Genomic DNA, 12,056 nt, shown 5'->3' with positions numbered 1-12,056 from the left:
AGTAGCATGTTGAGAGAGAACTCATTAAAGCTGGTGTGCAGTCAGTCAGTTTGAAAAGGTGGCAGTATTTGCTCACACAAAATGCTAGCGGTACAAATGAATCTGCAGGAAAGCGAGCAGAAAGGGAACTGTACCAAATGTTTTCCAGTTTAAATGATTTGAAGTAAAAAAAACCAACAACTAGCTATTTGGAGTATAAATGTTGCTGCCTCAAAAGCAAAATACAATGTGAATGTGCACCTTTGCTGTTGTTTAGTCGTTTAGTCGTGTCCGATTCTTCCTGACACCATGGACCAGAGCACACCAGGCACTCCTGTTTTCACCCTTATGTGCACCTTTAGTCAAGGCTATTCTGCATGATAGTTTTTCCTGATAGTTGCTGCTATTGCTTTATCCTTCTTGAATTACTCCTATGGGTGGTTGTCCCACCCAACCAGGGACTATGCAGTCAATAGGAAGACTTTGCAGTGTGCACAGCCAATCAGATTTGGCTCCATTGTGATATCATGAGGAGCATGTGAGCACAACTGAAAGCAGCTCCTTTCTCTCTGATGGATTTCCCCTTCAAATGCCCTTCACCTATATTCATGTATGAAAGAAGAATATGGTTGTAAAGCCCATGCTTCTCATCTAGCTTGACTTTTACCCCCAGATTCAATATAGGAAGCTGAGCCTGAGATATATTGTGCTATGCCCAAGGTCACATAAGGAGTCTATGGCAGGATTTTAACTGGATGAAATTTTGTCTAGGGGATTTCCTGCGTCACAGTCAAGTATCTTAGCAATAATTCCTCAATAGCACTAATGTGTTAGGTATGGTGATTTCTGCTATTATTATTATTATTTTCCTGCCACAAACCAATATGGCTAGCCTTCCAAAAGAAAGTAACATGATGGCAAATGTTTATGGGAAAGGGGAACAGAATCCATAGCTGTGGTCACATGGGAAGCAGCGGAGCAAGCCTCTGCACTAATTTGGGTGACTCTTGAATAAACACATTTAAGAAGCTCCTTGGTCAATGTTAATTCCATCATCTGCAGCAATGGTTTAGGGGTCGTTATTTTATCAGCGGGGAAACGGCAAAGAACTCTGAGATTTCATTACAAATGGCATAGACCAACAACTACAGAAAGGCATAAGCTCACACATGCATCAAATTGGCAATGCACAAATATATCTCAGTTGGTTAGGGTGTAGTGCTGATGATGCCAAGGTTGCAGGTTCGATCCCTGCATCTTCCTGAATTGCAGTGGGTTGGACAAGTTGATCCTCAGAGTCCCTTCCAACTTTACAATTCTATGATTCTATAGTTCTAAAAGTTGGCCCACTGAGACAGAAGCTGCATACTTTGGATGTAAATCAAATACTCAAACTCACAGTGTGGATTCCATCCCATTCTTAGAACTTTTTAGTTTCTCCTTTCTTCTATCCATTACTTCTATAGATATACATGGTGCAGTCACGGAATGCCTGGAATCCCAAATTTATATTTGTCTGCCCTTGAGAATGTGATGTTGACCAAATGAGATGTTGTTTGACTAAGTGCATGTCTGATGCTGCTAATATATCCATTTCAGCTGGCTCTGTTTTTAAACTCTTATTTTGTTTTCTCTTGATTATACTATGATGACAATCCTAGTCAATTTATTCATCGCATTGGTGTGATATACAATGAAAATGCTTTAATTAATGATGCCAGTTATCTTGGGAGCCCCCATGGGAGAAGCCACTCAAATGTTGAGGTTGCTTCTTACATTCTGTTAAATTTGAAATTTTATATTCGAGATCTGAGTGGTGAAACTGGAATTCTGTACAATTGAATACAATCCTTTCAGTTGTACATGTAAACTTCTGAGAGGAGTAAAAGGCATTTGCACATTAAAAGCAAGCTACTGTTGATGACTCTGTTCTTGAATATTAACTGCATGTGTGTGCAACTATGGGATGGAATGTTGAAAACTAGTTGAATATTTGGGGTGGGTGTGACATTTTCCAGCAGTGACTATTGCTATTTCATATTGTGGGAGAAAGGAGTCATGAAGCTAAGAGAGAAGGAGGAGAGGCCAAGCCCACTGCTTTCTCAAATATTAAAATAATTGTTGTTGTTGTTTAGTCGTTTAGTCATGTCCGACTCTTCGTGACCCCATGGACCAGAGCACACCAGGCCTTCCTGTCTTCCACTGCCTCCCGCAGTTTGGTCAAACTCATGCTGGTAGCTTTGAGAACACTATCCAACCATCTCGTCCTCTGTCGTCCCCTTCTCCTTGTGCCCTCCATCTTTCCCAACATCAGGGTCTTTTCCAGGGAGTCTTCTCTTCTCATGAGGTGGCCAAAGTATTGGAGTCTCAGCTTCAGGATCTGTCCTTCCAGTGAGCACTCAGGGCTGATTTCCTTAAGAATGGATAGGTTGGATATTCTTGCAGTCCATGGGACTCTCAAGAGTCTCCTCCAGCACCATAATTCAAAAGCATCAATTCTTTGGCGATCAGCCTTCTTTATGGTCCAGCTCTCACTTCCATACATCACTACTGGGAAAATAAATTAAAATAATACCAAATATTAATTCACAGTTGCACCAAAAATTCATGGTTGGCAAAACTGGGAAGGCCATTTCAGCTTTCATGGAGGACTGAAACTCTCCAGTAGTTCAGAAGATGCTCAAAAAAGGAAGGGGAGGGAATGGATCAGCCCTGTTGAAAGCAAATTTCTTGTGGTAGGATGAAAATCACAGAGCAAGGTGTGGTGTGCTCGCAGATCTCCCAGTGCGATTTGAAAAGACAAACAGACTTGGATGAAATAGTTGGGGTGGGGGAATGCATGGTTTCTCCTTTGCTGCAAATTATGCATTCTGGAAATGCAGGGAGCACAAGGCATGGCAACGGGCACCACCTTAGAGCAGAAGGCATATACCTGAAGAGAAAAGCACTCTGCGAGGCAGCGGTTTACACTGTTAAGTGCAAATTACCCTTCCGCTGTGAGAAGCCTCGGGGAAGCCGGTGTCAGGCTGTAAAAGTATCAGACTGGCGGTTTCTAAAGCGGTGGCTTCCTTAGCAATGCAAAAGAGCAATCCGGTGTCACCGCTTGGCTCCGTTCAACACTAATATGAGAACAGGTGGAAAATGAGAGAGCTCTGCACTAAGCATTATTTCCCACATCCCTTAATATTCAAGCTAAACTAGGTAAGGATGGTGTGGGGGTGTCTTTTGTTTTGTTTGTTTGCGGGGTGTCCCAGTGACTCAAGCACTGTCTTGTGCTTATGGCGAAGGACAAGTAGATTAATAGACGGTCCGTTTTCTCTTAGCATTAGAAAATTAGATCATTTATCAGGATTACTTTTCTTTTCTGGTTGCCTTGCTGGGGTAAGCTGCTTGCACCTTCTCTCTTCCAGCCAATGACTCCGCCTCAAGTGTTTCTGAAACTATTCTGGAGTCAATCTCGCTGAAATCTCTGGGAGTCAACATGCGTGCAGTGGGGATGCAAGAAATCAAAAGAGAGATGCCCCCCTCCCTTCTTCGACATTAGAAAGCCAGGCGGGGTTGAGAGAGGGAGACTAGCGCCGAGACAAGCGTAGACTCTTCGCTGCGAAAGAGAAAGCGAGCGATCCCTCTGGTCAGTTTCATGCATGTTGCTCAAATTCGCGCGTAGCAAAAATGCACGCACTCACGCATTCTGGATTTCTGAGCCGAGACATCACGTGCGTGTGGAGAGACTGGCTGGAGGGGGAGAAGCTGATCTCCCCGCCCTCTGGTTTGCAAGATCACCGAGCCAGAGGGAGGCGATACCAGCTTCTCCTGTCCCACAGAGACAAACCCAGGGTCATCCTCCGAACCCTCTTTTGGTTCGAGCCTGTGCCATTATAACATCCCCACGGCGAGTCTTGCAAATTGGGTTATACGCGTTGGCTCAGAGAACCACTGCCTCCCTTCCCCAGCCGTCTCTTTAGCATCCCTCCTCCAGCTCCTTGCAAAATTAAAACAAACCCGGAAAGATCGGGCAGCTGGCTGGTTTCCTCAGTGCCTTTCCCGGTTGGTTTCACGGGAGTTTCCCTCCCGGCGTGTTGCGATTGTTAGGGCAAAATTATTGAGAGAAGTAGCCTTGCACGGTTACTATATATAACCGAAGGGAAGGGAAGGGATTTGCACTGAGTCTCTGGAAAGAGTTTCTTTAGCAACCTGGGAAGAAGGTGGCGGGGCTGATGTGCCAAGCCCTTCAAAAGCGAGGGAGAGAGTGAGTCTTTTCTTCCTGCCCACCCGATCTCCCCCCTCCTCCTCCTCCCGAATCGCATTAGATCCTCCCCTCCAGCTCCCTAAATCAGCTCTGCCGCTATATCTATCAGGATAGACCAGCCTCCTCCTGTAGTTCTCTCTGCGCCTCGCTTCTTCTCCAGAACCACCTGGCTCGCTCGGTCTTGGGTTGCTGTGGTTTTTACTCACAGAGCCAGCCTCTCTTCGTCTCCGTCTCTTTGGATGAATATAATCTCGTCCACCTACTTTTTGCCTTAAAGGATCAGCTTTAAAATCTCCGCTTCTCTGACTCTGAGCGCCTGCCCGCCTGCCTCCCCATAACTCTTCCTTTGCATTTGTCCGGTCTCCCTTTCTTTTTTATTTTCACATCCATTCATTGTTTCCTGGGCTCTGTGGCACGCACGCACGCGTCCGTCCGGCACACCGCTTGCCCGGTGGTTCGTTGTTGCTTGGCTCTCCCTTCTCTCTCAGCGCCGCTAAGGAAGCTCCGGCGGATGCCACCGTCCCGCTGTGGACACCCCCACGCCACGCCGCCCATCGCTGTCCATCACCGCCGTTCTGAAGCGCATCCAAACCTCTGGAACTACCATGGGATGCGCGCTCGCCTCGTGGAACCGCTTGCTGCCCAGACACCTCGCCTCCTGAAATTCCACCCGGTGAGTGCCTCGCCTTTTACGCACGCCAGATTTAAGGAAGCCTCCATCAATTCCTCCCCACAATGTTTAGCGATCGCCAGTTTGATGAGCTATTGTCTCTGTGACTTTTTAAATTTATTTTATTATTGGTGGGGAGAGAGAGAGGGGAAGCTTAAACAAATCTGTCGCTCTGCTGCTTTCCTATCTATTTAACCCCTGTTGATGCTATGGATATTCCATTCCTCTACTAACCCCTTCCTTCACGCAGACACAGCAGAGAAAATGACGAGTTACGGGGTGCACTGTGTGTTGGGGGGTGCATTTCTGGGCGAGGCAAATTGCACCCCACATGTTACATTTCTGGAAGAAAATTATGTTGGGAGGCTGAAACAGATGGGGAGCGGGTGCTCTCTTGCCTTTCTCTGGTGCCGCAGATGACAGGCACACACACCAGATCCTTGCTTGTAAGCTCCGGGTTCTGATCGCGCCTTGACTCGCTCACTTGAGACACATGGATCTCTCACGTCTCCCCCAAAGGCACCCCTAGCTCGATGTGTCATTCGCACTATTGGTTTCGCAGCATGCCAAACACCTGGGTTTCTAGGGGCTAACTTGTCGGGGGCTTGTGGTGGAAGATCTAGAGAGGGGTGGCATCGTTGCCCTTGGTGGGCATCCTATTCGGAGGGTTGATGGGAGAGAAGAAGATCTCACCCATATCTCACAGCTTTCGCGTTGGGGTGTCTCTCTGGCGCCACTTGGTCTTTGTGGGAGACTCTGCCCTCTTCCAGATTTTCTGGGAGGGGTCTTAAAGAAGTATTTGGGGGAGAGGAAGGGCTGGGCTCAACCTGTCCCTCAGTCCAAGAAAGGGGGGAGATTCCCCACCAGATTCGACTAGGAGGTGGGCTTCCTTAAGGGACCTTTCAAGGTGGTGCTTTTGGAATTGTGAAATCGAGAGTCGCATTTGGGTTCCGAATCCACCCCCGCCGGCCCCCCAACAGCTTCCCGGTAGGGAATCAGACCGTTGCTGCATTTCACCCTGGGCATGCAAGGCAGATGCTATTTCACTGAGCTAGGGTTCCAAAACGCTGAGGAAGTCTGATTGTCTGGTCGGGGATCTCTCTTCCGGAGCTCACATCTTCTTGCAAGTCTCTCTCTCTCTCTCTCCTGCGTTATTTGTGTAGAGTTTATTTGCAAAAAAATAAACTGCGTGAGGAACTGCAGGGGCCGGAGAAGACAGATGAGCGTAACTTTTCCTGTTGTCTGCCTGCCTGCCTGTCTCTCTCACACACTTCATTGCATTAATATGCGCTGGGCTGTATACAATATATGCATACCAGTGCCGAGTAAATTTCGGGGCTAGGGCAGCCGACACAGGCCAAGGATGCTTTACTCACATTAACTGGCAGCAGACTTGGGTTTGTCATTTGGGGTCCATCCAGCAGGGAGCAGCTGCAGACAACTCTCACTCCCCGAAAAGCGTGTTTGCCAGACGTCTGTCTGCAAACACGTGTTGGTTGTATTCCCATTTTGGAATTTTTTAAGTGCACACCTTAAGTCCAATCTGCCAGGTGGGCCCTTAGGCAAGCTTTCGGCCCCCCATCTATCTAATGCTGGCCCATCTTGCGGGGTTCTTGCTGTTGCTGTGAATAATTGTCAGGGGTCCTTTCCCTTTCCCTTTTCTTTTGTACAGTATATTAAAAAGCATGAAGACTCTCGAAAGCAGTCTATAAATACATTATCATTCCTGCCAGTTCTGTACTCGCAAAGGACCATTAGGGAGAGCAAAGGGGGCACATGTCCCTCCCAGTGAGTGGCGTGTGCCCCCCCTCCCCGTTCTGCGGCAGGCTGTGGTGGTCGTTAAGATGCACTCTCACGATCACTACAGGTGGACGCGCTTGCTCATTAGTCTAACCCTCAGAACTACTACTTGCCATCGGAACACCTAACGCTTGGAGTAGTCCTTCTGGAGCAGAGACTTGTGTGGAACCTTTGGACCTTCCAGATGTTGCTGGACTCCAGATCCCATCACCTCTGGCCATTAGCCACACTGGCTTGAGGGGTGGGGTGGCGTGGGGAGGTTGAATTCAATACATCCTCAGGGCCGCAGGTTAGGCTCACCTGTGTCTTGGAATTTAGGGGTTCCTCGTCGGAATTCCAGAACCACCTTTGATGAGCAGATGCTTGGGATAAAACGAAAGCCATTGCCCTCATCATGCCCTCCTTCCTGTCAATCTCCTACGACACTTCTCTGACCCACGACTGGGGACAGAATATTGGACCAGACAGACCAAAGCTAATCTTCTTTAGGACAGCGATGCGCGTGGATGAATTATTCCACTTTAATCCATCTGTAGAGTAAAGGGACCTAAGGACACTTTTTCAAAGGGGGGGTGGTTATAAAGCGTGGACGTTTCCCCCTCTGATCTCGAAGAGAAGATCCGGTTGGCAGGAGTTGCTCCGGTTTAATTAAACCGGAGTAAAGCCCCCCTCCCTTCCGCCCACCCCCTTCCGCGTGTCCTTCCCAGCTGTTCTGCCACCAGCTGGAGCGAGGGAAGACAAGTCACCTTGCTCAGGCGGGCGGTGCGTGGTTTTTGCAGCAGAGTCTCCAGCCTCACCAAGAGAAGAAGATCCCTCTCTCTCTTTTTCTCTGCCTCCTTGCCAACGCTGGCCTTCCCCTTCCACCCTCTTCCGACAGAACTTGTGCAATTAGCCCGATCCCCAAGCAGAGCTAGTCCATTGCACTTCCGCGGAGCTGCAGCCGAGCTCGCAGCAGCTGCAGCCGAGCTCGCTCAACTCACGGGGATCCGGAAACTTTGAGCATCATCAGATAGAGGACGCCAGACGCGGGCGAGCCAGCTATAGGTAAGGGATTCCGCGTCGTCTGACTCGCCTAACAGGCTACCCGAAGGTGAACTGTACCACTGGGTTTGGAGTCATCGCGGGGAAGGGGGGGGTGCAATTTGGTGCAAGGAGGGTGAAGGAGAGAGAAGGTGGGTGCTGAGGTGCTCCCAGTGTCAGTGAAAAGAACTTGGTGACAGTGACGAGAGATGGCAACAGGGGGTCGAGTATGGGTGTAAAACGGCGGGGGTGGGCAGCGGAGGCTGCCAGGCTTTGCAGGGGAGGCGAGGCGAGCAAACATCCTTCTGCGCATCGCTTGCAAATAAATCAATGCAATTAATGGTGTCTTAATGGGCATTTGCAGGCAGCGAGCGAGCAAGCGGCATGCTTCACGGGCGAAAATCTCCATCAGCCTTAATGTGTTGTTTCTTGTTCAATACTATTTACCGGGGGTGGGGAGGCACCGCTAGGAATGCCACACCAATCAGGAAAGATGTGGGGAACGGGGGGGGGGGGGAGAGAGAGATAAAATCCTAAAGGCTCATTCAGCAGCCTGTGACATTTTTTGCTTATGTGATTTGATTTTTAAAGAGGTGGCACAGCTCAATAATATTGTGGGGTTGGAGGAATAATTCTCCCTTAAGGGGCATGATCACCAGACAGCAAAACGGATGTAGTCTCTCTTCTCTCCCCCCCCCTCTTTTTTTTAATGGACCAAGATTATGATGATCACCTCTGTTCCAGTCCTAGCTTTGGTGACTCTTCGGTGCAAGTTTTCAGTATGGGCTCGACAGGGAGACTAGGCAGGGTTGCACAGATCAGTATGCAAAGTACAAGAGGGTGCACGTTTCTTGTGTGGCTTTCCTCCTGCTTGCGCTGCCAGCCTTCATTAAAATGCAGCTCAGAATATGGTGACTTTTCCCTTTTATTGCAAGGTATGGCAGCCGTGGTTCTGTTCATTTCCTAGTTTCGGGGAATTGCAGAGTGCACAAGGAACTGACTACGGCCAAAACGAAAGGCCAGGATGGATTGAGTAGGAATGTGAGAAGATTTGGATGTGGGTGGTTTTGCGCATGGTATCCCATGCCCACCTATGTGTATGTGAATCCTCACACCTCTTTAGAACAAAGTGAGATGCATCTATAGCACGTTGTCTATTGTTGGTCCTGTAATGCTTTGCCAGGCATCAAGGACATCTGCACCAAATCATCAGCCCATATGGTAGGACACTGGAGGCTGACCCCTTCACCATGTGGTTTCATGCACACTGGCATGCAATGAGGACTGTACCTCAGGGGTAGAACCTCTGCTTTCCATGCAAAAGGTCCCAGGTTCCATCCATATAAGAGCTGGGCAACCCTGAATTTGTCAGTCAGTGAAGAAAATCTTGAGTTGGGTGGACCAATGGTTTAATTCAGTGAAATGTTGCTTTGGTGGTCCTTTCTCAATTGCCACATACAGCGGGTGGCGCTGTGGGTTAAACCACAGAGCCTAGGGATTGCTGATCAGAAGGTCAGCGGTTCGAATCCCTGCGAAGGGGTGAGCTCCTGTTGCTCGGTCCCAGCTCCTGCCAACCTAGCAGTTCGAAAGCACATCAAAGTGCAAGTAGATAAATAGGTAGCGCTCCAGTGGGAAGGTAAACAGCATTTCCGTGTGCTGCTCTGGTTTGCCAGAAGTGGCTTAGTCATGCTGGCCACATGACCCAGAAGCTGTACGCCGGCTCCCTCGGCCAATAAAGCGAGATGAGTGTAGCAACCCCAGAGTCATCCGCAACTGGACCTAATGGTCAGGGGTCCCTTTACCTTTACCTTATCCTCTGCATTCATGCTCTAATAGAAGTTACACAGGACAGGAATACACAGGCAGAGGAACAAGGAGTTCAGTATATCCCTTCCCTGAAGTTCCAACACCATTAATTTGGCATCCGCCTCACCCAATTTCCCTTGGGGGCTGCTCGCATGGTGCCATCGGCATATGAATGCATGAACTGTAAGCAGTGAATCTGAGGTGATATGAAATCTCTTAGTGTAATAGCTCTCTGCTGGTCTGTTCATGCCTAGGAAGACCCCAAATTGGAAAATATGCAGAGGCTGAACCAGGTCCCCCAAATGTTCCCCTGTTCTACCCCATGAAAGGAGCTTTTGACTCAACATCAGGAAAAACTTTTTGACAGTAGGAGCTGTTTGACGGTGGAATGGTCTTCCACGGGAGCTTTTGAATTCCCCTTCCTTGGATGGCCATCTCTTATTGATGCTTTAGCTGAGATTCCTGCATTGGAATTATGAGGCGTAAGCATAAACCAAACTTTCCTTCCTTCCTTCCTTCCTTCCTTCCTTCCTTCCTTCCTTCCTTCCCCAACATCTCAACACAAATTGGAATAATAACATGGGACTGTTGAGAGAGTATAATTGAAATACCACAGCTTTGAAAATGTCAAAGAATAGGGTCAAGAATAGGGAGAACACAGCGTCCCCAAATGTTCTTTAAATAGACACTGCAAGTCTCTCTTTGTGGTAGTGTGTGTGTGTGTGTGTGTGTGTGTGTGTGTGTGAGAAGTCTGGAGCATGTTTCTTCCCACCACGACAGGTATTAGGGAATTCTCACTGAGGCGTGTCTCACTTTTGCAGCCAGATGGTAGCAGACTCCAGAAATCTCAGATGGTTTGAGTCCACTGCTGACTCCAGCACTAAGCTTCTGTTCCCATCAGGGGGACACCGAATGGGCTGTGCTGGTGTTTTGCCACTTTTCCTACTTGAGAATCACACTGCCTAGTCAAGTTTTCTAATTTATGCAGAGAAGCCCAAGAGCTTGCTTATCTTCATATACTTTCCTGCCAAGGTGCTTTCTGTGGCCAGGAGTCCTTTATGCAAGTTTGTTAAAGGAAGAGGTTTCCTGAAGGCTAATTTGGTAGGAGACATTTCTCATCTTGTGTTTGCTTCAAGGGCAAGAGGGATGGAAAACTGGGTGAAATATGGACAAAAAGGAGAAGGTGCACCAGAAGAAGAGACACTGACCATGGTTTTCGTAGGCTTGTTTTGCAACAGTCACAGACTGATGGGCTTTTAAATAGGTGAGATGAGCAGGCTAGGCAATAGCCTTTTGCTGCCTTTCCTGTGCAAATGCCATTAAGTGTTAAATTGCATCCTTTGGTGAGTGACTCCATCACAGAGCTATCTCAAGACATTTCTTTTTATTTTCAGCTGACTGCACCATAAAATGAAACTCCCTTCATTGGGTGACCATTTTGCAATATAATCAAATGGGCTCTTTCAATTATGAGGCTTAAGCATTAAGCAGAACTTTCTTTCCTTCTTTCTTTCTTTCTTTCTTTCTTTCTTTCTTTCTTTCTCTACATATGAGAGAGATAAGATGAGCCTTTAGGAAGGGGTGTGCATGTGTGTGTGCGCGCACACGTAAAAGCAAAACAAAAAAATGAGCTAAAGACCTCAGCAAGTCAGTATAGACACTGATACCATTTAGCACAGGGTGGAAACCCAACTGAACCTACTAAGACTTATTTTTGAGTAGAGTACATATGCCTAGGAATGACTTCCAGTCTGGAGGAGAAAGTGATTGTGTTGGATTTCTATAAAATGCCATGCAGCCCAGTTCTGTGTATGTTTACCCAGACAAGAGCTCCACTGGAGGGTGTGTGGGATTTGCTCTGCTGTAGCTAGAATCACAAGCCAAGTCATGCTAGAGTTATGGAAGCAAAACCCATTGTGGCTTATTTTGGGGAGGGAGGGTTACATATAGGGGACTTCAGAATGTTTAGTTGGCTGTGTAAAGTTCATAAGAGGCAGATTATGGGCGACATAATTTCAGATTTCATTGGGGGGGATTTAAATGGGAGGTGGAGTCAGGAAGGTCCACCGCCTAACTTTTTGATGCATTAAATTCTTTTTACAACTAAAACTTGAAGGCCTTCTCATTTTTATTTTGTTTCTGTATGTCATAGTAACAATTGCAGTATTCTCAGTGAAAAACGGACATCTTAAATTTCTCTTCGCTTCTATAAAATTATCTTTTAGCATGCATACCTAATACTTAGCACCACTTGATTCAGTTCCTTGGTAAGTAAAAATGATGCTGTCTGAGGATAATCAGATGTGGTCTGAACCCTGCCCTTTGTATATGGTGGGCTTTGCAAACTACAGCCCTAAGCATCTTTCAGAGGGTACAGTCTGTGTCTGACCCTCCCAAACTTTCTGAGAGCTGAAAGACACAAATCGAGAATTCTCTTCATTATTGATGTGGACACTGTGGTCACTGCTTTGTTCTATGTTTCTGTCTTAATGGCACAGGTTGGTGGGGCTTCAGTTGCACCTCAGCTCAATG

At 47.5% G+C, this 12,056-nt stretch overlaps 1 protein-coding gene across 2 annotated transcripts in view; it reads left to right on the top strand.

The window, feature by feature from the left end:
- The first annotated feature begins 3,794 nt into the window (after positions 1–3,794).
- BRINP3 (BMP/retinoic acid inducible neural specific 3) overlaps positions 3,795–12,056 on the top strand; it is a 255,967-nt gene continuing 247,705 nt past the window's right edge. Inside the window, exon 1 of one of the 2 annotated variants that reach the window (XM_053391440.1) lies at positions 3,795–4,901. The gene's annotated coding sequence lies outside the window, so the exon portion shown is untranslated. Of the gene's footprint in view, positions 4,902–7,287; positions 7,743–12,056 lie in introns of those variants that run through there. The other variant, XM_053391441.1, reaches the window with a different exon arrangement.

Source organism: Podarcis raffonei, chromosome 6 (genome assembly GCF_027172205.1).
Source record: "Podarcis raffonei isolate rPodRaf1 chromosome 6, rPodRaf1.pri, whole genome shotgun sequence".
NCBI lineage: Eukaryota > Metazoa > Chordata > Lepidosauria > Squamata > Lacertidae > Podarcis > Podarcis raffonei.
Note: the sequence above shows the minus strand (reverse complement) of the source record. Positions and strands in the feature narration are given on the sequence as shown.